General features: G+C 45.2%; 1 protein-coding gene across 2 annotated transcripts in view; it reads right to left on the bottom strand.

Moving 5' to 3' along the window:
* The window catches only part of MAML2 (mastermind like transcriptional coactivator 2), a 220,777-nt gene that overhangs the window by 70,732 nt on the left and 125,865 nt on the right, over positions 1–24,180 (bottom strand). The gene's annotated exons all lie outside the window — the stretch shown is intronic.

Here is a 24,180-nt window from a genome sequence, read left to right as displayed (position 1 = left end):
ACAGTTCACGCAACACTGCTCTGAGAACTGTAACTCTATTTCCTTTCCTTGGATATTTAGAGCGATACTTTCACCTGCTCACAGATGAAAGGCCCTGTGGGCCTACCGAAGGAAAAGAGGTTCACGGCCCTGTCCATCTGATGTACACTCATCTGCTATGGTTGCACACACAATTTCCCACCCCACGCACACAAAACAATGGTGTAGTCCCATGAACTGAAAAGTTTGGACTTGGTGCAGATACCCACAAGTAGAGTGGCTTTGGATTTCAAAAACAGGGTTCATAAAAGAATAGATCACTTTTAAACAAGCACAGCTGTCATATCTTTAGCTCTAACATTAAAGGCGCACACCAAGCACCAGACACGGTGAACACGCACGCACGCACGCAGCCCTCACTCAGTCGGCACACGTGCTATTGCTGCTTCAGCTGTGAGCACCTCAGGAAACTCCACAGGGAAACATGGCTCATCTTCTGCCTTTCTGCACCTGGGCAGAAGTGCACCGGCCTTAGAGGCAACAGGACAATGTCATCTGACAAATACCTGGGTGTGCCAGTGAGAAAAGGGCGCCTGTACAAGCTGTGATACCTTGGGAGCCTGTGATGGGCTGAGGGAACACTGAGACCTCTAATTTTCCAGTTAAGTGAGGAGGGATGATTTATGAGATCTTCAAATCACGTTCTTTGTATCATGCTGTTTCAGGTACAGAAGTCCATGGACACCTAATACTCTGTCGTGGCCACCGTTCCCCTCAACTTCAGGCTTGAGGTAAGAGCTCTTCCCAGATAACTCCAGGTGTGAACATTTTCATTCTGGTGTGAATACCAGTGAGTTACTTGGGAAGAACTCAACTGACAAATATATATTTCCTCAGTACTAACCTATCCTTCCATTGCATCAGCAGGTCACCGAGTTTACCTCTTAAAAATAAAGCTTGTAATTTCTCTCTCTGACACCGAAAATCTCATCTCATATCTCAACTTAAGTTTCCAGCATAGCTTCACGTTTTCATTTCACAAGGACAGACATGCTGGTGCCCAGTTGTACAAGTCCTCAGCCCTTGTGCCTTCGAGAGTAACTAATTGTCATTAGCTGTCCCCTGGGGGGGAGTTTTGGGTGGTCACTTGCAAAGCGCAGGGACTGTCTTTGGTTAGCGTGTTCCTTCTGACACATGAGTCACTGTACTTTCCTTTGCAAAAAAACCGGTAAGCTGCACTTCCTTTTACCATCATCTTTGCTGTCAGTGTGTTTATTAGAAATCATTCTCGTGCCCCCAAATTCATCTTCCTGGGAAACGGGGAAGTTCCCAGGTCATCAGAATACATGACTTGGCAGTACGTTTTGCTTTCGGATGTGCTGCTGACAGAAAGGCTGAACAGATAATGAATAATATATCCGCTGCATATGTATATGCTTTATGTGGTTAATATGCCTTTCTGAGTTAATTTTGCTCTCGCTTGACATTTTGAATCAGAGGGAGCTGTTTCAAATGGCTTCACGTTTTGAGAGCACCTGCACCAGGCTTTTTGATACAATTAAAAACGCAGGTGTTGCACCGCGCTGTGCGTAGTAGCTGCTTTTCTTCTGCGTTTGAACTAGCTGCTAGCAGACACGGGTGGGAGAGCTGTGAAGTGGTTTGCTGGTGACACGCACAAGTCAGCAGCAGAACCAGGGAGAGCACCGTGATGCCCAGACACATCCCTTAACCAAGCGCTCCCTCCCTCGACACGGGCTGGAGGACTCTGGGTTTCACGACATCTGCTCTGCTGAAGTGCCCACCAAAAAAGGCACTACGCATTTCTAAAGAAGTAACAAGTGCTAGCTTATCACATCTCCCCCAGACCTTGCAAACGCTGCCCTCTGAATGCTGACAACACCTTGGTCAATAGATGTCCCCACCTTAAAGCAGTAACGAGAGCGAGCGAGGCTGCAGAGGTGCAGGGGACTCTCGGGGGACTTCACCGAGGCTGCTGAAAAGGTCCTGCTTTCACACCCCCGTGAGTTAGGGAAGTGGAGGGCAAGGGCATGGGAAGGATGTGCCGGCCCACAGGGATGAAGCCCCCGCTCCCTCCTTGCACCGAGCCGTTACCAGCTATGTGTCAGGGCGGTTCGCGGGGGAGCGGTCGGTGTTTGTTCAGCGAGAGGAGCAGTGTCCATCACAAGCCTTGCTGTCTCGCTATTTCATGTGAACGCTGCCTTCCACAGGGCACTGCTGCCCCAGCATTACGCCTGTTTTGTTTTCAGAAGGGAGCCGACCAGGGTTTGATCACTCAACTCTTTGCAGTTTTCTAGCAATCACTTTTTTCAACTAGAGATTGAAAGTCAAGCCCTCTTTCCCCAAGCAAAGCACAGATTCTTCAGAGGGTAAAAAAAGAGCTTGCCCGATTTCAAGCTTTATCTTTTCCAATTTGCAAGCCAGGATTGATTTGGGTCAGTAAACGTAAAGCAAAAGTTCCTATAACACCCAGGCACATTCCTCAGATCAAACGGGCTCACGATTACACATCTCAAACTGCCTGAACTGTGTAATACTGAAAGGCTCTGTGACGGGAAATGAGTGACATGACAGTAAGCAGGAGAGGAGGAAGCCCTCCATGCACAGCTCCGTCCCACAGGTAGGTGGGTAGCACCGTACGAACCGTCGCAGAGTACATGCATTTCCTGGCAGCCTGTGTTATTGTAAGACCTTTTGCTGAGGAGGTTCTGGTGAGTCAGCATGCGTTCACGCACTTACGCTGGATGCATTGATCTTCTGAAGTTAAAACTGCAGAGGCTAAGCCTCTGGAGATCACGTGTGCAAGACAGCGCAGTGCTGTTACTGGCCAAACTGCTCAGGGACAGTCAGAGCGGAGGGCAAAACTCTAGAAATGACTTTGTCTAAACGACCCAGTGTGACACCACGTCCTGTGCAGAGGGACAATTAATTTCTATTTAAAACTTATTCTGAGTCTTAAAAGCGATTTAAGAGAGGCAGCTTCTTCTCTAATGCTCCCTGACACCAGGCCAAATCAGCAGGAGTTCCACCGAGCTAATAATTAGGGCTCATCAAAATCTGGTATCAAATAATTTCTCTTTTGGAAAAAAAAAAAAAAAGGCTTTTGCTTCACCTTTCTTTTGGTTGAAATTTTTTACTAAATGTAAAACTAGAGGATTTTGCTGAAAATTGATTATTTTTTCTGGCTCAAATGTTTCTTTAGAAAATGGAAACAAAAACTTCTTTGGTGGAAAAGCACAATTTGTCAGTGAGAAATTTTAGAGATTGTTTTCTCCAAAATACCCATATTTAACAATATTTTGATCACATCTTTGATCCTTTTCTGACATTACTCATGTGCATTCACGTGGTATTCCTTTCCACAGGGACTGTCCAGTACGTCCAAGAAAAGAATTTGTCTGTGGCAGCAGGAAATGATAAGGACTATCTGGTTTCACTTTCATTGAAAGTCTTATTTTTTGTGCGCTTCATGCAGCTTCTTCAGTTGGACTTCCTTTAGAATTTGCTTTTTACTTCATTTAACAATGTGTAGGAGCACAGTGCTTGACAGAATTCCTAGGTGAACCATCCTGCAGCCTTGAGTTTCACAGCTCTCAGAACAAGTAAAACAAAGCCTGTCCCTCTGACTCGCCCGAGAATCTCCATAGCGCCTGCAGATCTCCAAAAAAATTCATTTCCCAGTGCAACCCATCCTTGGCCTTGTACAGAGATGTTAGTAACACATCTGACTGTCATCTCAAAATTTTTATAGCTAGACTCTTAAGGCTGGACCAAAACACCAAAATGTTCCAAGCAAACTACAGAGAAAATACCAGTGTGATAGTTTTAGGTCCCCACTAACCCTTATTAGCTGAAGATGCAAAAGGAAGATCTCCTACCAACTTTGTTCTCCCATCTCTCACATTTTCCTACTAAGGTTTGCAGCTTTCTTAGCTTAGCGTTCTTGTGTGGTGGAACAACGGGGATGAAACTCATAATGTGCTGCTAACTTAAACCCCAAGCGATTATCACACTTTGTTTGTGAAGCAGGCAGCGTAGCAGCGTTAGCAATTCATGTGGAGGAATACTTCTGATGTTAAAAAAGCAGCTTTGGATTTTATGCTTTTAATATAGAAGCAGCAGACAAATCCACTTCAAATGGTCCCTTTTGGACTTGCTAGACTTTCTCACAATATGTGCTGACTGTATCTAGGGCTGCACTGTAAACAAAATCCTTCATGTATCTGGGGAGGGGAAGGGGTAAAGGAATTACATGAAAAATACAGAAAATATTCAAACAATGAAAGTGGCCAAAAAAAAAAAAACCAAAAAAGAGAATTCATTCCAAAGGAGGAAAACATGCTGAATGCTACTTCTTATTTATGCTGTGAAAGCACCTTTGCATCCCAGGGCTGGACCCAGCGAGCCGTCCCTGGGACTTAGGGCCTGATCCTGAATGACGGCAGCTCTCATTTCCGACATAGCGGCTTGTGGTGTTTGCTGGCAGCCTTCTGCAGTGCCACCTCTTGCGGTGCCCGGCGCTGAGCTGAGCTGGGGAGTGCCTCTCCAGGCAGCGGCCGGGGCTCACCCGTGCAGAGCCTCCCTGCTGCAGGCATCTCCCCGGCGGGCAGGAGGACCAGGTGCCCCTCTCCTTGTTTTCTTACCCCTTCAGCCAGACCCCACGGTCGTGGTGACTCACGCCATGGCCAGCTGCGGAGCCACCGAGGCCCCGGGGCTGACACAAGGATGAGGAGGGGCCGCTGCCCTGAGCGGCCACCTCCGGGGCCATCACGGGTCCTAACGCCATGATCGCACACACCCCCTCATGGCCCATTTCTGACTACAGACGCACTTTTTAGGAACAGGCAAAAGGGCTCCCATTACTGCTTTTTCTACATATCTCCTGAAATCTGGTGGCTCTGGCTGTTCCCCACTCTTCCCCACACCCAGGGCATCAGATTCACCCTGATGTCTCTCCTGAAATCTCAATAGCATGGTCCTCTTCTGAGCACCTCTCCCCAGCCCGTCTGCTCTGCACCCTCTCTGCACAGCAGGAGGATATTTATTTTTAATCTTTTGTCTTCATTTGCAACTTCTACCTGACACGGCTGAGAATGCAAGCGTGACAGTTGTCTTCAGAGAGATTTTAGCACTCCAAGTTCAGAAAGTCCAATCTGCTGGATGATGCTGATCTGGGAAACCACATTAATTTTTCATGCAGGCCTGAGTGACAGAGCAGAGGCCCTGGGCACACCGCACAACGGGGAGCAGCGCCGAGAGCTGGTGTGTCCTCACAGCACCGTGGTTGGGTCAAGGTGGTCCTACCACGGTTGCAAAGAGCTGTGCAAGGGTAGCAGATGCCGTTTCCCGCTACAGCCTGGTTTGCGCAGGCTCAGCTCCAGGTGCCTCCTGCCGCCCGCTCTGTGTCCACAGGAAGGGTACCAACCTCTCTCTCTCGGCAGCGAGGAGGAGGAGGTGCAGGTGCCTTCAGCCCCACACTGTCGGCAAGCGTGGCAGCTCGAGCCAGCACACCGCCTCTCCACTCTGCCTCACCCCTCTCCCATTTACCTAATCAGCTCCTGAGACCACGCTGATCACAAGGAGCAAGGTTTGTTGCCATGAGGTTTTTGCTCTATGCATCCCAAACCTTCCCACCGCCCACCCCTGTCTTTCTGATCATAAGCTCTTTGGGAAGAGACTCGGTGTCTCTACAGGACCCCTTGCACTGGCATCCTAGCTCCGGCTGATCCTTAGGCATGAGCACCGCTGTCAGCAATAATGCTGGCTGAGAAGCAACACAAGTTTGTCTCCCTGTTTACTGTAATAAGGGCCACTAAAACTGAATTTATAGTAACAAATAAGGATGTTCCTTGGCTGACAAGTATCTGCTTAATTCTCATTAGCTGGGAGCAAGGCTGGAATAGTAATCAGTATGTTAGAAATCCCACAATTTACCTTCACTTATGGAAGAATTACATATCTTGCCAACTGAACATACCAACCTAAAAATGCATCCATATTATTCACTGTGTACTGCCTAGAAATGTAACGTCAGGGCTTTGGTCCAAGTTGCTGAAGCACAATAATGATATTTTTTATGCAGATTTTACATCTGATGGATTATAAAATATCATGTCTAGCCACAGTCTTTTAGAAGAATAGGAACACAGAGAAACAATAGCACTTTAACTAGGTCAAGATTGCTAATCAGAATGTAGCAGTCATTACTGTGTGCAAAACAAATAGGCATGAAAGATCTGTATTTCTTATCCTGCAAGCTGTGTATTTGTCTTCTGGAGAAGTCTTTTCTGTTCTTTTTTTTCTTTCTTTTTTTTTTAAGATCCTTTTCAACTATGAATAAATTAACAATCACTTTATGTGAAATCTACAGAAATTTATGTCAACGTTTATTACCATGAAATGTGGAACAAAGCATAATGCAACCTGAGCTTTGGGAAATGCGACTGCTTAACTGATCCTGTCCTGATGAGAAGGAAATATCAAATGCATTATAAATGTTGACAGGATGATCAGGCATGTAAAAGAGGTCATCCAACACCACCCTCCACATTGTTTATCAATTTCATAAGTCAGCTTAAAGTATTAAAAACACATACTGTCTTGCACAGGAAGCTCCTAATCCTTAAAAATGTGGCTGCTATTATTTGATTTGCCTTTTAGAGATCAATAGCATAGCAGATTTCACCTAAGGGAAGACTGCTGAGAGCAGTCTGGTCCTGGTATTCTGCCCAGCATCGCTTCCAAACTGGCTGTGCGAAGGCTTTGTAGCTTCATTAGAGCACATATATCCATGCCCACACATGGGCTTTTATTACCTGTCTAAGCACCTATCTCCTCTGCAACACTCTGTATCAAAAATTCAATCAATGGAGGAAGACAGCAGCCATCCATCCAGCCTTGGAAAATAAGGAAATATTTAGACTGTTTCTCTCTTCCTGCAAATCAATGCGTCATACAGGACACTCACTCCAACCGTTTGGCCTTGAGGTCTTCTGCAGGGTAAGTTACAGTTCACAGGAGATACAGTCATCGCTTGTCAATTGGAAAAAAAAGATCCCTTCAGCATATTACCCAGTCATGCTTCCAGCATCAGACTCTACCAGCCAGGCCAGGGAGGGCCTGCTTCGGTGTGAACTGCTTTCCATCACTGCATCAGCTAAGACTCTTAATGAGCAACTGGCAAAATGGCTTCTTGTTAGGAGGAAGGAGTCCTGATCCTCTGCCAAAAACTTCAGTGGAGAAGTGATATTTAGGATCAAATCCAGGCCTGTGGTAAGAGAACATCTCTAACAAGGCTGCTGCACTTGCTTGATGGCTGGGTTTGACCTGTATGAGTACATTCCCCCTGCCTCCCCCCATCATACGTGTTCACCCCATTAAGAAGGACATAAAGTAAAAGCAGTACTTAATAGCCATTTTCAAAACCTTCAGCTTAAACATGCAGTGTCAGGACAGGCCAAGTTTGACCTATATGAGTAGAACAGGCAAAAATTTAGGAGATGAAAGCCATAAATGACAATGCACTTGAGAAATGTCAGTCTCTGTTTCTATGCAGATTCCTTCAGGGATGTTGTTACTTGTTTGGGGACAAGTAACAACAATGATTTAAGAGATTTGAAGATACTCCTATGAAGAGAACGGACAATAGAAGGGACAAATAAAAGAGAAAATTATGAAAGTTTATATAATAAGACTCTAACAGATTAACTGCAGCTCAAGAGGGTATTTAGCAAACTCGAACAGCAGTAAATTCAATCCCAATGAAATGATAAACTTTTTCTTCCATTGTGGATAGAGTCTGAGGAACTACATGACAGATGCAGAGCTCAGCAAGATCTAAAGAGGGACGGAGCATTTGTTTGGAAATGGGAAGATGCTGACTTATGAAAAGTGACGATAAAATATTTAGAAGGGGATGTGAAATATTAAACATCAAGGTTCAAACCAGTCTATGGTTCATGGGGACTGGCTATGGTTGTCAGTGGGCAGGTGGAGAAAGAGGTAAGGGGGGGAGTGGTGGTTTTTGCAGGCCTATCAAGGTGATCATGTATCTTCCCCTGCTACATTTGTCACTGCTATCAATGAGATACTATAAGGGTTTAGAAAGGACACGTCTCGCCATGTTTCACAACTCCTGTATTTCCAACACTTTAGAAGTCTAGAACAAAACTGTAAAAATGGGAGTCATTTGACCAGTATCTAAATGTCCACTACTAATTGTACTCCAGCGTTTCACTTTTAGCCTGATAACACAGACAGAATGACAGAACAAGAATGAATAGTAAAAATCGCTCTGAGACAATGGAAGATCATTAGCAGGTTACAGGAACCCCAAATGCCTTATTGCCTTGGACTAGCACATGTTGCCGTTCAGGTGATTTTTCATTATTTGGTCTTTCTTTGAGTACCATCTTGATCATATTTTATGAGAAGGTTGAAAGAATCCAAACCCAAGAAAATGGCCAGAGAGGGTGAATGGAAAGGTTTGGAAACAAGCAGCCACCCAGGAGGGAATGCTCCAGGAGCTGGAAAAGGCCAGTGTGGATACAGGGAACCAGGAGCAGTCCGGGGTAAGAAAAAGGCACCTACAAGCTAAAGAAACCCCAACCATTCAGGTACTGAAAAGCTTACAAGATTATGCTTAAAAGGAATGTGAGAAATGACAAGTGGAGTGGAGAGGATGAGTGAAAGATGTTTGCACAAGTAGACAAGTCAAATGCATGGAGATGTCTCTGAAGAAAGTGAAAATAAGTTTTCTGGCTTTCTTTTTCTCTCTGATTAGCAAAGAGAATATCTGATAGTACAGAGCATCTAGCAAAAGCTTGGCTTTTGCAGAAAGATTTGCTTTGGCAAAAGGAGATGACACTGCAATAGGGTTCATGTGCCTCAGGAGCTGTTGATTCTGCACCAGATGCCATCATCCCATGGTTTAAAATGTAACATTGAACAGTGTTACACTGGTCACTGAATAGGTAGGAAGAGTATGTGAAGACCCAATCTGGTGTAGGGAAGGGATAAAAGAGGGAAACAAAATGTGAGAGCCGTGCCGTGGCCTGTCTGTGGGAGACAGGCTCAATGGCAGTGCCCTCAGCAACCCTTAGATGGACTGAGGAGAGGCTCAAGGAGACAGCACCAAGGAGGGACTTGCAAACCTCCCCAGTGATGAGGTGACGCAGTTTGCACGCTGCAGCCTTTCAGCTCCTTTGTCCTGTCCCCCTGAAGCAAAGCCCTGCTGCTGAGCACACACCGTGGTTTGTGGCTTGGAGCAGCAATGCCAGTGACTAAGACCGTCAGTGCCACCCCCTGCTGTGGACACTCACGTCTCTGCAGCCATCCCGTCTCCTAGGAGCCTTTGTACTGAATGGCTTTGTCCCGACTACAGCTTTCTTCAAGGGGATCATTGGTCCTCGACTCATCACCGAGTCCCATGAGACACAGTGGGATGCTAAGCAGCGGATGAAGATGCTCTTGGTAGTTCTGGACAGGAGCCCTTCCCTGCCAGCTATGCATTACTTCGCCTGTGGTGGTAAACCATGAAGGGTCACCACAAAACTTTTAGATATTTTTGGCCACTATGATAGTTTTCAGTGAATGGGACAGAATTGGATTCATTACAATTGATGCTTCCTATATGCCATATTTCCTATGTGCACCAATCACCTCTTGAATGAATTCATGCAAATAGAAACAGCACTGAAAAATGAGCCGTTCTAGGCCTCTCAAAGATAACAGCCATTCTCAAAGTCATATTTTCCTCCACAGCAGCCTTGAGCCTGTTTCTAGAGCCAATTGTGATCGCTGGCTTTGAAAATTCAAAATGAGAAAAATTCCCTGTTTGGTAATGACTGAGTGGAATAGCATCTCCTTCCTGACACAACACACTGTGACAAGGGGACATACTCCTGCAAGACTGGACACAGGTCCAGTACACAGGTAGCACAACCACCACAAGAAACAGCATTCCTTTGGCTACACAGTGAAAATGGCTCAGCCAAGGACTCTAAGGATCCCTCAACTACAACCAAGCTTTCTTGCATCAGTGCTGCATCACTTTTGTAGCCCACATGTTGATGATGCACCAGGTGTGGCCAGAAGTGGAACTGTTCAGCTGCTCTTCTGACTTGGATAAGGGAGTCCAGGCACCCAGAGTAAGTCCTCCCCAAGAGTCATGCAGTGGAAACCCTCTGCAGTTGTATAGCTCCACAGCTGGGTCTCTTAAATTCCATCTCTGCAGACCACTAACACAGTAGAAAGAGAGTTCATTTGCTTGTCCATTTACCATGTTATTCACAGAAAGAAAATAAAAGTATTGTGGCAAGGGTCTTACTGGAGAGTTCCTTAGAAGACCTTTAGGATCATAAAATGACGTAGCTGTGAAGGGACCTCTGGACATCATGTGGTCCAGGCCCTGCTGAAAGCAGAGCTACCTTCAAAGTTACATCACACTGCTCAGGACATTGTCCAGGCAAGTGTTGAACTCGTCTAAGGATGAAGACTCTACAACCTCTCTGGGCCCCATTCCAGCTCCCCTTGTTTTCCTTAGGTCTAGCTAGCAACTTATGTTCCTTGCCTCTCATCCTTTTGTTGTTCACTTCTAAGACAGATCTGGTATGTAACTGGAAAACTTTGAACATAGAGTGAATGGAGGAAATGTATAAATTTGACTTGTCTCCAAGTCAACGATATATATGATGAGGGAGGAGAAGGAGATGAAAGCCATAAATGACAATGCACTTGAGAAATGTCAGTCTGTTTCTATGCAGATTCCTTCAGGGAAAGCATCAGATCAGTAGCTTTTAAATGACAAACAATCAAAGGGTTGACCAAGCAAACCAATTCTGCATCAGATGAATCCGAGTTGCTAAACGATGCTTTTCCTTAAGCCCATTGAGATATCCAAGTCTTTAAATGGACTTTGCTGGACTTTGTTTCTCTCCCCTTGATTATAAGGTTCCATGACAAGGACTTTATCTCTATATATTTTTCTGAAAAATACTCTTCATGCATTTAGACACTGTCAAACGCATTAATAACGAGCCCTGTTTTCCAGCTAAATTCCAAAAGACACGGATGCACATTCAGCACCTCTGAAAAGCAGACATCTATTCAGGTGTCAAAATATGGATCCTAATGGAATCCTATGGATCCTAATATACTTTAGAAAATACTAGACTGGATAAAAAATAAGTTTTCCATTTTGATAACTAATGTGAAACCTTTCACCTTTACAGCACCTTTTAATGGTGACTAGAAATCACTACAGTCGAAGGGCTGCACAGCAAACTGCTATATATGAAACTCTGGAGGTAGCAGACCGGTTCCTGGTGGACAAATGACCACATCATTCTTGGTGCTAATTAGTTCCCTTTGCCCTTCGTATGCTCCCCTTTCTTTCATAAGCCTTAGCTAGGAAGCTCTGGGTCAAATGTGCTCAGAGGGCGCTCACCAACTTTCCACTCTCAGAAAGACCGACCAAAAACTCGGGCTTATCAAAGCACTTCAGTGAAACTTTGCTTGCATATTACTTAGACTAGACTTGCTTTGGTAGATACATATTTATTCTCATTTATGGTGTGGGAATACTCATTTTATAGCCTATTAAAATACCTGCAAAAATTCGAAGAGATCTCTGTCTAGAAAAAAAGTCTTACTTTGTTTGCATACAGACTTCTGTCTATAGTGGTCCGTACTTAGGAGAAGCCTTTGGAAAGGCAGGCCATGAAGTCTTGCTTGGGACGTGGACCAAATCTGAGCAGTCTCCAGGGCAGTTGTTGCTCTGGTGGGCACAGATGAGTTAAGCCTTTAGGTCATCAATCAGGCACCTTTCACATGCTCTTTAAAAAACAGAGGTGGGAAAGTGTTTTGCCACCTTCCCCAAGGGGATTTCAAGTTCCAGGGACCCCATATATGCTTGTCTGCGTATGTGTCCTTGTCTGTGAATCTGTAGTGAAGCCCGATGCAACAGTGAGCCAAATTTTCTGTTGCTGTAAACAGATGCAGCTACACTGACCTGTACCAGTGTTTTATTAAGAACCAGCCCTGGAGCCTAAAATCTGGATTATGAACCAGCGTTTACTGGAAGTGCGGATTGCAGCAGGAACTTTTGTTGGATGTCTATTGCAACAGACTCCTTGCTTCTTTTTAAAGTGCCTCTAGTATTGCAGGCTTTTACTAAGGGAACACAATGGAGCTGGCAGGAAAGCAACAGCTCTTCACCATCTCAGAAGAGCAAAAAAACCCCAGCAGTCCTTAAGGATACAGCCCTGCTAGGTAGCTGGGACAATGAATTAACAAGGGCTGACTTTTCCCTCCCTCTGTTTTCAAGGATAGTAAGTAACAGAATCTGGCAGGCTGAAAAGCCCCTGCTCAGAGGAGAGAGACAAAGAGGCAGGGCTGAAATTCATCGTGTCATTTTAAAAAGGCAGAGTTTTGCATTTACACAATATGCCCATTCTTGTTCTCTTTGACTCATGGAAAAATATTGAACATTGGACAAGAATGTAGGAATGTGTCTGGTGTCTGATCTCCACAAAAATCTAAACGCCGTTTGCATTCACGTAAGAAATAAAGAGCAGCTGTCCAGGCTCCCTTGATGTGTTAAGAAAATAACAGTAGTGATAGCAATATCGTAATAATAACAGCAGTAATATAATTTTTAAAACTGGCTGTGTAACTTTTGTACAAATAAAGCACGAACCCAGGCGCTCCTAGCCCGTAATCCCAAACACAGCTCAGAGCTTTCTAGACTATTTGCCTGTCACGAGCATCGCAAAGGCTTCTCTCCACCGACTGCATCTGAAGCCACTGATTGTTTTCCCGGATAGCAGAGGTTAAAGCTTTTTATTGCTTTTTTGACTTTAGATGCCATAACAGTTGCAGTGCCTATATTACCATCTATGGCAGACAGTCTGCGTGTCTGCCAACTATCAGGCAGCCTATTCATCTCCAGTTGCCTTTTGCCTACTTTCTGCAGCAGAAGAATTTCCCTCCACTTGATTTCGTGTGCCGGAGTCCTGTTCCTGCCGACGTTTCTGCTGCTTGTTTTTAAACACAGCCTGGCTTCAAGCCTGGGGGCATGGGAGCCCGCAGCCCCGAAGAACCTGTGGCTCCTATGTTGCATGCAGCTTGCCAGCCAGCCAGCTATGGCCCTGGTCTGGGCAACACCATATAACTGGCAGTACGTGACTGGGGGTTGCTGGATAAACCCAGTCGTTGACTGGAGGAAGAGGCAAGCAATGGGCTCACCATGGCCTGCACTGACGGCTACTCTAGGATCCCCCAAAACACCCTCTTCCTGCTTGTCCCATGGCAGAGCTGTGGAACCTGGCTACTCATCCTCTGCCGAAACCCCCGCTCTTCTTTCCCCAGTTCTTCTCATCCGTCCAAGGCACGTGGTGGTCTGTGTGGTGAGGATATTGGTACACGTCATGTTTGGCCACTCCTGACCCAGGTGCTCCTGCAAATCCCCTCGGGTACCTACCAGCATCTTTAGGCACTAGCATATCTCTAAAACATCCAATACTATGGTATTTTACCATTTTACGAAGCCTGCTTAGCAAGTAGGACTGTGCAAGAAGATAGGATGGGCAGGTCCCCAGGCCATGAAGTCCAGACTCTACAATCACAGCCCTACGCTATATCATCCTTTGCCTAAACAAATCATGCGCCCATTTAAGAGAGCCCCTGAAATCAAGGGAGGCAATGCTGATATCTGCTGGTTGCCTCTTTTTGCTCCCCAGTACGTTAGTAATCTGAAAACCTGCAGACCTGCGTATTTCCTGACCCACGGCATGAGCTAGTGACTCATAGGAGGTGGAGGGAGGATGAACAGCTCTGCCAGACCTTGTGACAGGGGTAAAATAGATCACTCAGTTGCATGAGGCTTGTCAAATTGGTGTGTTTATTTTAATTTTTCCTAGGTATGACCCAGCTTGTGGCCTCCTTACCCAGGCTGTGAGAAGCCTCTTTGAAACGTCACTTAAAATCCTAACCCACAAGGATCAGTCTCATAGTTCACAATTACCAAGCCGCGAGTCATGGGTTGCTCTTCCTGCCATTACTGCTTTATGAAATTGCCTACAGAAAAGAAACGGCACCTTAAAAAAACCCTCCCTCACACACCCCAGCCAGGAAGCCCACAGCCAGAGGCATTTGCCTACCTCCCTGCTCCCCGAGGAGCCCAGGTCTAGAGCTCCTGAAGTCAACAGAAAGACTGTTGTAGACATCAGTGTGTCTTGGATCAGGCCCCAGCTACCCAAGAGAAGAGATGGGCTTTGCAGCCCATCCAGATGGTTAACAGCTTTAACATACAACCGCTGCCTTATTAAATCTACAGTAAATTAAATGAACACTTAATACACTCAACTGAAAGTGCTATTGACTGTGGTAATTAAATCGAAATACCCAATTAACCACACCAGAATAGGAAATGAATATATCATGGGGCAGCACTCTGTACTGTCTGAGCCAATCAGGTGTTGTCTATACCTTAATTTGGGCTGAAATAATTTTTAAAGGGAGTTTATGATTATTTAGAGATGTGTTTATATAGCACATGCATATATATGTCTATATATGTGTGTGTGTGTGTGTATATACAAACACATATTATACTATTATATTTAAGTCTTCTGTCTGGGCTCTTAGTCTTATGTTGGCAGAGCCATACTTTTAATTCCAGGTCAGCCACCATCTTCCAAGATAAACTCGCACATTATTAAAACATCTAAATCAGAAGGATTACAAATGTCCTGCAGCGGACTTTTTTTTCTTTATTAAGAACATTTACATGAAGGTGTCTGCAGTTTCAAAGCCATTTCAGACTGAGGCCAAAGTGAATGCTTGGGGAAAAAAAAAAAAAAAAAAAAAAGAAAAAAAAGAAAGAGCCTTTTTTCTCTCTGTTTAGCCTGTGCTGTCAGGTCTCTACCTGCTGCTCTAACCACAGCCACCCCAAAGCAAAAGTTTACCTTTAATTAAGACATCTAAGCATTAGGATTCTTAGGCTCTGAACCTCTCTCCCTTTCCTCCCCCTCCTTTTTTCAATCAGGAGTGGAAACTTTATCTCACCTACAAAGGTACACTTTGCCCAAATGTTGATAGATTGCGGTGATAAACCTTCACTTGTTCACTCCAGGCGAGTCTCCTGGTGGAAGGTGCTCAGCCATCCCCAGTGACAGAGCCCCCCCAGAAACGTGGTGGTTTCGGGGCTGCCTCGGCTCAGAGAGGACCCGGGCACGGCCACCGCACCCTGCTCTCCCGGAGACGTGCACGAGGCCCTGGCTCTGGTTTGGCCTTTGGTTGGAGGGGAATTTGCTCTCCACAAATCATGAAACTGCAGCCTTGTAATAGCAGCACTCAGAATGACAAAAGGCCAAATTGGGATACAGTCACTCAACTCTACTGAGTTATCTGGGTAGTGGCAAGAGGAGTTATTTTTAATGACTTCACGTCCCAGCCTCATAGACAAGAACCAGATAGTGTCTATGAGCCTGCAAGCCTTAATCTTCAGCTCAAGATCCAGCAGATCCTGAGAAAACAGAGATGTGACAGGGTGGAAGACATCTTCCAAATTTTGGGTTTTGAGTAGGGAACACATTTCCTTCCATTTCCTCAGCCATCCCACTTATCCTGGCATTGCCCCCAGCATTGCCCCTGGTTTGCCCTGGGGTGGTGACCAGGTCCCATTCCTGCCTGGTGTTCCTACTGGCTTCAGTGTCTTGACACCCAACAGACAAAGCTGAGGCAGGTGGCTCTCCTTGATGAAGCTGGACTCTGCGTCCCTGTGGGACCGCGTTCAGAGAGTCCAAACTGCTGTCCTCCACCTAGGCTGTGGAGCTGGGGAAGGCAGAGGTGACCCTAACACGGTTCTGTAGTGTTTCGGAGGGGCCATGCAGGTACCATTTCTGCAGGTCTTCTCTTTGCTTTGGTCACGCCTCCATTTTGGCCACTTCCATATGTTTTCTGGACCAAACTGATCTCTTATTGTTCCTCTCCTCATAAGTGGAATTGCAGCCCCTGTGGCCCTCTGCCACTGTTTATGCTGGCAGACACCAGTGGACATTGGCAGGCAAACTTGGATGGGATTCACACAGTGAGAGGGCAGGGAGGGAAGAAAGGGCACACTGTGGCCCTCAGTGCCTTCGCTTGCCTTGCAGAAAGCATGCCCATGGATGGAGGGAAAGGAGGTCACAGGTGGGGTGAGAGCTCTCCTCGCTGGTCAGGAGACTGGGCTGAGGCAGGTTTTGAAATGCTGAAATCTGAAAGATACCTTAGCTCTTGGTAGGTATCTGTAAGATCTGTTCTCTCTCGGTGGAAGGTGCTCAGCTGGCCCCAGAAGCTTTCTTCTATTCATCTGACAACACTTCTGGATATATTGTGATGCCCACCATACCTTGTGAAGGAGAGGTCATACAGCCATGTACAAAACATCTGCTGGAAGAGATGCCTCAGGCTTCAAAACCCGTGGACAAGCTCGAGCAGCGGGGCGAGCCGTGCTGCTTCGGCCATCCCTCCTTCACCCTACTGCAGAGAGGCAGGAGAAACAAGGCTGCCATTGACCAAGGTGGCCCACCTTTATGCCTGCGAGATGCCCAATTAAACCAACTCCGACTGAAGTCAACAGAAAACTCATATCAGGCCGCGAGGCCGGTCCTTGCTGCATCAGAGCCTAAAAGAAGAACCTGGCCCAGACTGCCTGGCTACTATTCAAAACGGCTCTTAGTTATAAAGAACAAATTGTAAGTTCTCATGTAATGTCCCTGGCAGAATCCAAACTTGTAAAAGAAAAGCCTTGTAAACATCGTTCCCACTCAGGAACTGTGCAGTGTTATTTTCTGACCCCGATGCACTTTGACATATCGCAGAACTATGCAGGTTGAGTCTCACCCTGCCGGTCCTGAATGACAAATTTCAAAAGGTTCCTCTCCTTTTCTTTCCCTCACTGCCTAATACAAAGAAACGTCTCATTTTGCTCATGTAGCTCTAAAATGATGACATACAGCTTAGAAACGACTTCAAGTACAACAGGAAGATTACGAGCAAAAGCAGTTCGTGAGCTCCAATTCTGCATTTACCTGCTGGGAAACTAGCAGTGAGGAGCGGGTCCCTGAGCCCCGAACCCCTCTGCCGAGCCCCGGGGGTGAACCCGAGGGATTTGTTTACATGCCGGAGGAACAAAGTCATGTCATGGAAATTCTGCAAACGGCTTTGCTGAATTTTACTTTTGTATTTTCCAGCTCGTAGTTGAAAGGAAGCACAGCTTCTCCGAACCTGAATTCTCCTCTGCTGGCGGATTATTTATTAAACAGCGATGGTAGGCTGAAGCTGTTTTCACTTAAGAACAGTTCGTTCAAAGCCTAACAGAGAAGCAGAGTTGCCATAGTTACCTGAGCAAGCCCTCAGCACAGCACAGTGCCTTCCTCCAACCCAAGAGTTTAGGTCAACTTGCAAGTTTGTCAGACAAAGCTTAATGATTTGCTATATCATGCAAGTGAATTGCATTTATCAAGTGAGCCGGTGGCGTGCAAACAACAGACAGGATTGCCCTCCACCCATTTTTTTTTTGCTGGTCCAAGAAGCCCGTGGGGTTCACACCAGCTGGAAATTCTGCCGGGTATCTGGACAGCTGGGGAGGAGTTTGGAGTAAAAACACATTTAGATCTTGGCACTGGTTTCGGCCGTCCGATCCAGCCCATCATTAACAGCTTCTGTACAGCACTGCTCTTCCTCTAGGGGCTGTAAAAATGAACAAAACCTTTGTTCAACCTAAACTTCCTTTCCTTGTCTGCCATTCCTGCAGACTTTCCATTCTAGTGGTCCTATTGTTTCACTTGGAAATGTCAGAGAGCTGCACAGCATGCCCATTTTATAAGGAATATGTTCCATTTTAGGAGGCCAAAATCATACACTGTGTTGTTCCACAATTAATTTACTTGAAACTTGCTTGGGCTCACTATGGCTTGTCTGAAATTGTCTTCTTTCTTTCTTTCTTTCTCTCTCTTTTTCCTCCCCCCTCTTTTTTTAGTCCCCCGCATCTGTATTTAGATTGGTAGCCACTGCAGGCACTAGCTTTGCACCTGAACAAATAGGATTGCTGAGCACAAGATTGGCTTCTTTGTGCCGGCCGATTTGGACACTGGACATCTCAATGAATGGGCATTTTGCTTTTGAACATCCCTTACTGGAAGCGGCAAAAAAAAAGTAAATACCCTGATTGTATCACCTGTTAAGTGGGTCATTCCTACAAAGGGGACTGGAAAATCTGCCTTCCTACTCACAGTTTCCTTCAGTTCTCCTTGCTGTAGCTCTGGAGAGAGCAAAAGAGAGAAGAATGTGTGTAGAGACTTAATTCTCCTGAAAACTTGGTGAAGCTAGGCAACCCACAAACTGGCAGTCCTGGCATCACCACAGTGCCTAGGTTTCCATATTACTCTGTCCTTTCCTCCTCTCGGCTTTCGATCACGGTTTCACGTGTAAGTACCTCCCCACCAATCAACGCAACTGCAATTTAATTAGGAAGCAGGCGATGCGAGCACAGCGAAGAGCAGCCACATACACCGGCCACTTCTGTCATTAATAGCTTAAGTTTTGTGAGACCACGTTGGTGGGTGTTGCTAAGGGGCTGCGATGTGGAATGGATAATGATGCTGACCTGGGACCAGAGACTCCAAGGGATTTAGGCCCCTAAATCTTACTCAAAATCAATGGGGATTAAGCATCAAAGCTGAGTAGCTGTTTAAACTCCTCTGGAAGATCTGACACTGAGTTATAAGGTGCCCACTCAAGCAGTCCTGCTCGCCTCCACTTCCCTTTCTGACCAATATGGTTGACATGCATTTCAGAAGACAAGAGTTCATGTAGGCATGGTGCAATTCAGGTAAAGCAAAGAGGACAGCAAAGAGGAACAGGGGACAGAGAATAAAAGAGTAAATGATGAAGCAGGGAGATAAGTATGAGAAGGCAACATGACAGAGGTACAAAAGCAGATAGAGAGAAAATAGAAGATGACGGGAAGGCTGGACAAGGAAGGAGAGGAACAATCTAAAGGACATCGAAAAAGAAGGGAATGACCCATCTGAGAGAATGAGGAAGAGGAGAGTAACAGTGTATGATTTAGTCTGAGGAATATTAGAGAACAGAAAACATTGAAGGAAGAGATTTGCAGCAAGATCCTGGAGAACTAAAGAAGAAAGGAAGAGTGAATGAAGCGAAGGAATAAAGGATGGCAGGCCTGGAGAGGTTGTTTCTCTGTACTGTGGAGACAGGTCTTCACCACCCTCAAGTTTTAAGGGGCAGCTCATATGTGAAGTAGTTTGTCATTAGAGAACCTCTGCAGGACGCACCCATGTTATGATCTACTTTTAAGTATGATGGTTGTATTAAAATAGCATGTTCCTGGCTGGATGATTGGCACAGGGGACATTTGATTTCCAGAGATAATAAGCACCATGCCATTTGAGTTTTGGTTCCTTAGGATCTTTGCCCGTGTAGCACGTCCCTCCTCGCCCTGCCAACACTGAGCCAGCTCCAGTCAGATTGGACAGACTGGCAGGAGTCTCAGAGAAGCAAAGCTCTTTCACATCGCACGAAAACTAGCAGCTGGGAAGAGGAGAACATCCAACCTGGGGTGCAGATAAGGGAGGTGCTGGCTGAATCCAGCCGTATTTGTTCAGCAGAGGCTGGCACAGTTACAGATTGACCCAGCTGGCATCTGACGTCTTTTGCCTGGTGAGGATGTTACAGGACACAGGAGAAGGAGCTGGGTGCGTTGTGCTTGGTAAGAAAAGGGAATGTAAAGAGACAATGAGTCAAATCTGTAAGAAACCCAGCTTCCTTTTCTGTTTCTTTACCATCTCAATTTGCAGAGGTAAATTACCCTGGATGGTTTGGGCCATAAAAGCTTATGAGTCATCTTCACTATTTAGCTGTGAAAGATGAGACAGCTCAGTTCAAATCACTCATCTGAAGACATGTTAAATAATTAACAGTATATGGTCTGCAATGCTATTTACCATCCCATGGGGCTGCTAGTCCTCTGACCTTGTAACAGCCGTATTTCATAAACAACGCTCCGCTGGATTGCACATGGACAAAACTTCTTAAAATAAGGAACTGTAATTCAATATCAGCCTAATCAATATGTGTGGTGGAGCAGGTAGCTTGTGCCGGTTCTTTTGGGCCTCAAGTAAATAGAGGGAGTTAAACAATAGGCAAAACTGCAGAGGAAAGAGAGGGAATGCAGTACACAGCAGTGCCAAAGCTTGAATACATTCATACGATGTAGTAAACTAAGGTCATTGCCTTTGTTAAGAAAATCTTGGCAAATTGCATCTGCTGTAGAGGTCAGGCAATTATGTTCACAAGGAAACACAAACTTGCACGTTATTTAACGTTTCCAGCCTCTGTAGTGCAGTCCTACGTCAGTTTAAATATACAACATCCCCAATAAGTAACAGATACTGCTGAACACGCTGCTTTCTTACAAGCTCAGTTCTAACAGCGGTAGAAACATTTACGGCAAAGTTGTGTTTCCACTGAGAAGAGCAACCTCTTTGAAATGGAAAAATGTTGAGAATGACTCAAAATAAAATTGAGTACTTTATTTTCTTTATTTTAAGTTTTCTATTTTATGCTAGTTTTTTTTAAATTTTGTTTCACATTTACTGTTCCTTTTTTGTGTTCATAATTTCATTTCAGGTTTCCCAGTGCTCCAGGTTTGCCAGTGCTCACAGCACAGGTCAGCCTCTTTACGCTCTGACTGGCCAAGTGTCCTTTATCACGATACTTGTCAAATAGTGAAACGATAAACCAGCAGATAATCACTAAATGTTATGGGTTGACATTAGCAGCAAACTAAAATGCCAGGTCATTCAGAATTTTGCAAAACTAAACTCTTCCAGAAAAAAAAAATCTACATTTTTTTCTACTTTTATCTTGATTTAGCTGAACTGCTAGCTATAGTGTGCAGCTTTTGGCTGAAAATGATCTTGGCATCAGAAAACTAGAAGGTGGCAAATATGGCACCAATTTTTAAAAAGGTTCTAGGGAAAATGCTTATACCAGGCAAAATGTATATAGAAAAAATATCTAAAGAATAGCTTAGGTGACACCTGGATAAATAGGATATACTGGAGAAGTCCAGCTCAGCTTTTGCAAAGGAAAATTGTACCTCACAACTCTAGTAAGGTTTTCTGAAGGAGATAACAAGCATGCGAACAAGAGGAATTCAGTTGACATAGCTTAACTGCAAAGCTTGTGCCCAAAGGCGCTCAGCGAGATCACTTGTTAGAGATGCTTAAAGGAACGAAGCTGTTGCAGGGTAAGAGGGAAGCTCTTCACATTGATACATCATTGGTTAAAAGGCAGAACGGAAGGCTAAGAGCAAATTATCAGCTCTCACAGTGAAGGGAGATTACCAGCAACTAGGTGATAGAAGAGCAGATGAAATTCAATACAGACAAATATAAAATCCAGCACATGGGAGACAGTCCTTACTCTATGTACAGGGACGGGCCCTAAACTCAGGCTTACTCCTTGGGAATGAGATCCCAAGGTCAGAACAGACAGCACGATAAACACCATCTCAGTGCTCAGAAGTGCAAGAGCTCAGACAGCAAGCCAAATGCCAGCAAAAGGATAGAGAGCAAAGCAAAGACACACCATGCTGGCACTGTTTAAATCCACCCCCTGTCTCAAAAAGAATATAATAGAAAGAAAAATCTACAGAGAAGGGCAAAAAGGACAGTCAAAGGGAAAACCAGCTTCCATAGAGGAACCAGTTAAACAGACTAAGATTTTTTCAGCCCAGGAAAGGAAAGATTGAGGGGGGAATATGATGCAAACGTATAAACATGTTGCGTGGCCTAGGTGAACAGAGATCGATGAACCTTCCAATTCATGGAAGGTTCCTCCAAGAGTTGGAGGCCATGATGTAAAACGAGCACCTGGCAAGGTAAAAGCAAACAAGGAGGTCCTTATGCAAGGCACAGCTATGGAGCTATTTTTAGCAAGATGTAAGTTTAAATGGGTTCAGAAAGCAACTGGATACATTCATTGAAGAAAAATCCATTCAAGCTATTAAATGCAAAACCACCAGTTATTCATGCTTAGCCAAAGATGGTTGGAGGCTGGGAGAGCATTCTGGGGAAGGTTAATGTATGCTTCTCTGGTTATTATGCTCTTCTACTAATGACCACTAAGAGTGGCCACATATAGAACCAGACAAACCTTTGGTCTTAGCCGGTCCAAATTTCCTATTTTCTTAATTCATGATTGCTCTGAGATTTAAATCACAATGTTTATATGTGTTTATGAAATGAAAAATCGCTTTTTTTGCTATCTTTGTTCATTTCAAACTGCTCTCAGTTTGGGGGTGAACATTTAGAAGGAATGGGGAAGGAATACAAGAAATTTTTAGGGTCTCATGTCTTCTGGTCTGCAAATGTAATTTGTTATATATATATATTCACATAACAGACAGGAAAATGGAGCTTTCATGTGGTAGAGATCATTGGGTGCTGGTGTAATATACCAAACACTAATGAATGCTTATGAAGAGATCTGTTTCTGCAGACACGGTTGATTTTGTTCCATACTGTATAAAGAAAGCTTCCAAACTCCTCTCTCATCACTAAGCCCAAATTAACCCATCGCAGCGTTGAAACAAACTGCTAAAAAATGTAAGCATTGGTCTGTCTGAAGCCTCTCCCTACTCAGCTCCGAGGCTGAGGCCACGGTGCTGCAGTCTTCACCTTTTAGAGATCAGCTCAGCCATGACTTTCAGAATAAGCGGGAATGTTATTTCCCTTGGGCAAAATCCATTGAAACTGATGGATATGTTGTTACTGGAAATCCCGGTGGGGCTGAGATTACCTCTAGTGTTTAAGTTTTGAGAACACTAAATGATTTAGTTGTAGTTTTGTAATCCTGAACTGGAAGCAGGGAATGGGTGATCTAAGAACGGGTTTGTCATCTCCAGCCACTAAATACCGACAGGTTAAAACTTTCATTTAAACACAAAGCATGGAGGAAAACATGTTATTGTTCTGCACTAAAAACGAGCAAGTAGATCGACCTGGGAGGGGATGAGTGGTCCAGCCCGACCCAGTCCTTGGACCTGACATCGTTTTTCTACTCCCGGTCCCTCCGCTTGCCTTGTGTTTTCATCCTTTGCGCTCCCTGTTTCTCCTGATAAAGCTAACAATGCCACAGTTGTTTTGCTCCCTGCTGCTGCTGAGGACTCTATTTTTAATCGCAATTAATGCGGGGGCCAAAACAAAGCAAAACTTATCTCTCGCCCACATTGTTTGTAAGGGGGCTGTTTAGTCTGAGGTCACGGTGCGTGCCTCTCGCCAGGCAGCTTCGCAGCCTCCTCCAAAGTCAAGCAATGCTCAGGGCCTTTGTGATTCCTGCCAGCGAAAACTGCCTTGCAGGTTTGCTTCATACACTGTGGTTTTTTATCATTTGAGGCCTTCCAAATGTTCCCTTCAGCAGTCAACACCTGCAGCCTCACACTCTCCATGCAGGTGCGTGGCATGGCGTGGATGGATGCCGGGGAGATAGCGCTGTTCCTTGGGCTGTCTGTCGCTGCCGTGACCACCTTGGACCTTTTGGGAAAGAGTCCATTTGTGAGTAAAGATGCCTTATGCAGACCTCAGCAGCTCGTCTCCTGACCATGGGTTATTTTGGCCAGAATCAGACCATCTTGACCGCCGTGGACTTAATGTACCTGACCAAGAGGGATGCAGATGGGTTATCTAAAGCAACAACTGGCTCATGATGGTGCCTGAAAACAACAGCTGATGCTCCTGAGACCCCATTTCCTTGGGTACCAGAGGCTTATGAATATGCCCCAAAGCATCCTAGCATATGCAGAGAAGCACAGATCTCAGCACCGTTAGAGCTTAGGAGGGACTTCAACTTTCTGTAATTCAGTACAGAGCTCCTTTCAGTTAATGTGTTTGAGCCTTCCTCATCTACCTGAACAGTTTAGAATGTAATACAAGAAATGGTCTACCTATGGCAAACGGCCTTCATAGTCCTTTGGAGTTCACCACGCAGGCAGGCGGCTTTGGTACTGTGCCACCTGAGTGGGCAGCTGCAGTGTGCCCTGTGGTGACCTGAGGAGAATACTATTATTTTCTTTGGATCTTTTTTTAGGATTAATTCCTAAACTGCTTATTTATC

This window comes from Mycteria americana, chromosome 1 (assembly GCF_035582795.1).
Source record: "Mycteria americana isolate JAX WOST 10 ecotype Jacksonville Zoo and Gardens chromosome 1, USCA_MyAme_1.0, whole genome shotgun sequence".
Taxonomy (NCBI): Eukaryota; Metazoa; Chordata; class Aves; order Ciconiiformes; family Ciconiidae; genus Mycteria; species Mycteria americana.
The sequence above is the reverse complement of the archived record's forward strand: the minus strand, read 5'-3'. Positions and strand labels throughout refer to the sequence as shown.